The sequence below is a fragment of the Chionomys nivalis genome, chromosome 25, assembly GCF_950005125.1.
Source record: "Chionomys nivalis chromosome 25, mChiNiv1.1, whole genome shotgun sequence".
Classification (NCBI taxonomy): domain Eukaryota; kingdom Metazoa; phylum Chordata; class Mammalia; order Rodentia; family Cricetidae; genus Chionomys; species Chionomys nivalis.
Window position 1 is genome coordinate 3,381,288 of NC_080110.1, and position 6,130 is coordinate 3,387,417.

Below are 6,130 nucleotides of genomic sequence, written 5' to 3' on the forward strand. Positions count from 1 at the left end.
ACAGTCATTGTCAAAACATATACAGGCGGGTTGGAGAGATGGCTCAGTGGTTAAGAGCATTGCCTGCTCTTCCAAAGGTCCTGAGTTCAATTCCCAGCAACCACATGGTGGCTCTCAACCATCTGTAAAGAGGTCTGGCGCCCTCTTCTGGCCTTCAGGCATACACACAGACAGAATATTGTATACATAATAAATAAATAAATATTAAAAAAAACATATACAGGCATGAAACTGTCAAAAATAATGAGCAGATATCAACTGAGATGTTTTTAAAACGACTCAGCAAAGGCCAATCTGGTTGGCAAGAAGAAATGATAAATATCTGACTTTCGACTAGAAGAATAATGGCCCAGATACAGAGTTTAATGATAAATGGAACCACAAGTTAAAAGTGCACACGAGGGGCTGGGGAGATGGCTCAGTGGGTAAGAGCGCTGACTGCTCTCCCTGAGGACCCGGGTTCAATTCCCAGCACCCACATGGCAGCTCACAACTGTCTGTAACTCCAGTTCCAGGGGATCCGGCTTCCTCACACAGACATACATGAAGGCATAACACCAGTGCACATAAGATAAAAATAAACTTTTTAAAAAACAATAACATGAAGGGCAGATATTATCATGTTTAGCCGTGAGCCTATGTCCTGAGGTAAAGGTATCATTAAGTAAATGGTGTGAGGCATGATATGATTATGTTATGATATCATAGAGAATACATAAGCATACCTAAATGATATAGACCATAATGTAACTGGATTATATGGTATGGTATAGCCTATTCATTACAATGATTGTTATTTTCTTTTTTTTTTATTTGTTTTTTTTGAGACAGGGTTTCTCTGTAGCTTTGGAGCCTCTGTGTATGTGTGTGTGTGTGTGTGTGCGTGTGCATGTGGGTATGTGCATGCGTGTGTTGCAGGTACCCTCAGAGGCCAGGAAAGAGCAATAGATCCCTGGGAGCTGGAGCTCTAGGTAGTTGTGAGCTGCCAATGAGGGTGCTGGGAATCAAACTTTGTAAGAGCAAGAAGTGCTCTAACCATGAATATTATTTTTATTATTATATTATTATAATATAATTATTATATTACTTTTATTATTATTATATTATTTTTATATTATTATGCTGCATTTGTTAAACTCTGTAAATCTGTGGTCCTTTGCCTAAGGCACCTATGGTCCTAACAAAGAACTGGATGCCCAATACTGAGGCAGAAGCCAGGGTAGGCGGGGCTGGCAGGCAGAGAGGATAGATAGAAGGAGAACAAGAAGCAGCAACAAGAGAGAAGAAAGAAAGGAGGACATAGGGGCCAGTTACCCAGTCACCCAGTCATCCAGCCACCCAGTCAGTCACGGAGAAGGAAGTAAAGTAAGGTATACAGAAATAGAGAAAGATAACATCCCACAGGGAAAAGGTAGTTGGGACAATACAACATAAGAAAAGTTGGAAAGAAACAAGCCATGCTAAGGCCGAACATTCATAAGTAGGAATAAGCCTCTGTGTGTTTTGCTTGGGAACTGGGTCAAAAAAGACAAAAGAATAAAATATCCCACAATACTCCAGCCCTATAATCGTCTTTTTAAAATTTAGTTAAAAAAAAAAACAAAAAAAAACAAGCTGGAGAGATGGCTCAGAGATTAAGAACACTGACTGCTCTTCCAGAGGTCCTGAGTTCTGCTCTCAGTGGCTTACAGCCATCTATAGTGAGATCTGGTACCCTCTTTTGGCATGCAGACATACATGTAGACAGAACACTGTACATAATACATAAATAAATCTTTAAAAAACAAAACTGAGACAGGAGCTGGAGCCTATGGCCTACAAGTGACAGTGGCTCCCATTTAACTTTATGTCCCTAACCCTAACTAACTTTCAAACAGTGTCCTTTTTAGTTAATTCATTCATATTTATTTACTTACTTCTTTTGAGATGGGGAGGAGGGGTCTCTCCAAGTAGCCCTGGCTACCCCGGAACTCATTTTGTCGAGTGGACTGTCGTCGAACTCACAGAGATCAGCCTGCCTCTGCCTCCTGAGTGCTGAGACTAAAGATCTGCTCCACGGCGTACAGCAAACAGTCCTATTTAAACATTTCTGATGTTCCTAGATTGCAGCGAGCCATCTGTGTCCTGTCAGGACGCCGACCTGCTCCACGGTAATCTCCGAGCCCAGCGTGGGTGGCCATCTGCAGCAGCACCCCGCGGGCCTTTGATCCTCAGACAGGAAAAGTCACTGCCCCACTTCCAGCATCAAGGCTGGAGTGCAGACAGGAAGAAAGGGCAGGGCTCCAAAAGGTCCTTTGCCAGAAAAGCAGGAGCTTTCTAGGAAGCTCCAGACCGTAGACTTCCACGGAAATGCCTCCCTTAGCTGCAGCGCACCGCAGACGCATTTTAACTACAGCATCCTGGCGTTTCCATCAGAAGAAATAAAGTAGCGAAGAATTAAATCACGGGGCAAAGCAGTCAGCCCATTCATACAGAGTTACGAATAACTTACTGGTATAATTCTTTTCCTATTTCATACCTTAGGGTTTCTTTATTCACTATCAATAATAAAATCGGTATAAGCACTATAGAAAATAGTATGGATACTCCTCAAAAAAACAAGTTAAAAACAGAAGCTTGGTAAGATGCCTCAGTGAGTAAGGGGGCTGATGCTAGGGCTAAAGACAGGAGTTTGGTCCCCGGAACCCACAGGGTAGAAGGAGAGAACTGAGCTCTCCCACGAGTTACCAACTGATGTCTGCATGTGCAATAGAGGATGCATGAGCATGCATGCATGTGTGTGCACATGCACACACACATATTAAGTAAACAATAAGGTTTAAAATTTTGAAAATAAACTTACAGTATGATCCAGCCATCCCACTTCTGGGTTTACATCAAAAAAAAAAAAAAAAAAAAAAAAAAAAAAAAAAAAAAAAAAAAAAAGGAACAAGTATCTCAGTGAAATGCCTGTTTTGATTTTGGTTCTGGACTGATGGCCTCACATCTGTTAGGCAAACTCTCTTCTACCTCGCCCCTGCCATGAAGGGACAGGCGTGTCCCTGTACTCACTGGAAGACCATGAAGAGATAAATGTGTCCCTATACTCATTGGAAGACTGCTCACACAATAGCCAAGCTGCAGAGACAATCTAAGTGTCCAGTAATGGACGGCAGGACACAGAGATCATGGTACACATGTATAATAGACTATGACAGCCATAAAAAAGGTCCTAACATTTGCAGCAACATGGATGAACTTAAACGATTTAAGTGAAATAAACCAGACTAAGAAAGACAAATACTACAAAAACTTATAGCCGGGTGATAGTGGCACACTCCTTTAATTGCAGCACTCAGGAGGCAGAGGGAGGTGGATCTCTGTGAGTTCAAGACCAGTCTTCAAAGTGAATTTCAGGCTACAGAGAAACCCTGTCTCAAAAAACCAAAGTGAATTTCAGGACAGTCAGGGTTACATATAGAAATGCTGTCTTAAAGAAAACAAGTAAACAAACAAACAGCTTACACAGAGAAACTAAAAATGTCAAAGTTAAAGAAACTAAGAATAGAACAATGGTTCCCAGGGATGGGACCGAGAAGGTAGAAAACACAGGTAGATGTTTGTCGAAGAGTACAAACTTACAGCCGTAAGGTGATCATATTTTAGGAATCTAATGTACAGCATAAATGGCGATGTGTAAATTTGACTTGGAAATCAGTACATAGTTTATGTCTGTGTATTATCAGGTCATCATGGAATTTGAATGAAATGTATGCCCTGGCAATGCTGAAGCAGGCATGGATAGTCCCTATACTGCGGTTCTGTTGAACTTTTCTACATTGGGTTTCATGGTCTAAGTTGATGAGGACCACAGACCAGGTCTCTTCCTCAAGAGGGCACCAGATCTCATTACAGATGGTTGTGAGTCACCAAGTGGTTGCTGGGAATTGAACTCAGGCCCTTAGGAAGAGCCCGCGGTGTTCTTAACCGCTGAGCCATCTCTCCATTTAGTAAACTATTTAATAAACTATTATTAAATTAACTAAGTATTATCATCAAATTTCCATTTAAATATGATTTGAAAGTACCAACAATACTAATTTCTATTTATCAGGCTTTTCTGAATATTTTACATGCAGGGTGCTTTGTTTGTTTGTTTGGTTGGTTTTTGAGACAGAGTTTCTCTGTGTAGCCCTGGCTGTCCTGGAACTTACTCTGTAGGTCAGGCTGGCCTCAAATTCAGAAATCCGCCTGCCTCTGACTCCCGAGTGGGACTAAAGGCATGCACTACCACCTGGCATGCATGATACATGTTAGTCCTCAGTTCTGATAGGAAGGACAGACCTAACCAAGCTCCTAAGAGACGGAGAAACTGAAGACATGCAATAGTATGGAAATATAACAACTGAGCTCCAAAGTCCACACCGGGTGCACTGCACAATTCACATGTCACCGATAGCCTGTCTCTCTTTCCCATCCTATTTATTCATAAGGAAGGAATCCAGGAATACAACGTGAAACATAGGTCACAGATAAGAAACCTGTAGTGTCCTCAAAGCGCGGCACAGCAGGAGCAGAAAGGAAAAGGGCTGGAGTCAGAGACAGTAGGATCCGGAAAGAGTCAAAAACAATGATCAGAGAGATTTCAGTTAACATGAGTAGGAAGCAGGTTCTACGAAGACAGCTATATCTTAGTTTTGAAGCTCACTTTTAAGAGCGTATTACCCACTTGCTCAGCAGCAGGCTGATCAGGCATCATTAGATGAGAGACGAGGAAGATGAGGGGATCTTGGGAACGAACTGAACTGGACAGGCATCAGCTTAAGGTGCTCGTTGCCGAGCTTGGGACGTCTGAGGACCACTCTACCACATCTGCGACCCTCATGAGTGGAAAATGCTGCTCCCAGAAGGCAGGGTTATCAAAGGAAAACCCCAGTGCCAGGCGTGGGATACCTCCCTATAGGTTGGCAGTTAGTCCAGTCTCCCCAAACAGTGTAGCCATTACAGCTGATCTGGAGAGCTCAGTCCTAAGCAGACTGGCCAACTGTATCACTCTTCCTCTCCCATGGTACCGTTCCACCCCTGTTGAGGAATATTTTCGTGTGTGTGACTTCTGTTTACATTGTATTTATTTAGCTCTGTAAAGCTGTTACTGAGCCTGTCTAAAGCACCTGATGGCCCTAATAAAAAAGATAAACGACTAACAGCCAGGCAGGAGCAAGGATAGGCAGGGCTGGCGAACAGGGAGGATAAATACAGAGAATCGGAGCACTTAGGAAGAGGAGGAGCAAGAGAACAAGGAGAGGAGGATGTCAGGGGTCAGCCACCCGGCCACCCGGCCACCCAGCCAGCCACGGAGTCTGAAGGAAAGAAAGGTATACAGAAATAGAGAAAGATAAAAGCCCAGAGGCAAAAGGTAGTCAAAATAATTTAAGAAAAACTGGCAAGAAATAAGCCAAGGTAAGGCCGGGCATTCATAAGTAATAAGCCTCTGTGTGTGTGTGTGTGTGTGTGTGTGTGTGTGAAAGAGAGAGAGAGAGAGAGAGAGAGAGAGAGAGAGAGAGAGAGAGAGAGAGAGAGATTCATTTGAGAGCTGGGTGGTGGGCCCTTTAGAAAGCCAAAATAAAATAAAAAAAAAAAACACAACACAGCCCCACCCCCATCATTCCCCCCCTACCTCAGCTCTTACTGAGGGGTCTTGGAAATCTGAAATTACAATGTGAGTTGCCTTATACTTAGGAAGGAAAGGACGGCTTGCGACGGAGGTAGCCAGCAAGGAGCTCTTTACCGCAGCTGGAGAGGGGACCATCGTGAAATATGTTCTGTGGCCACAGGCAAAGCGCTGGTACCATTCCTGAGCATCTGGGGATTACCTGCCAAACTACAGAGCTGGAGAGATTGTGGCCAAGTCTACCCCTGCCTGATTCCCCTCCACTTCGGGTAGAAATGCAACTCTATCTGGAAACTCCTGTCTTCATTGTTGCCTCAGGAGGAGACTGCAGTTTGCGTTATGATTTGCCATTGTAACATTTCAATGTACAGGAGAACCAAAAGATTCTCACGAATTTGACTGTTGCTTTCTCTTGAATTTTACATTAGATACATCGTGGCATAGATTCACTTTGCGAGCGTTTGCTTTTCTCTGGAGTTG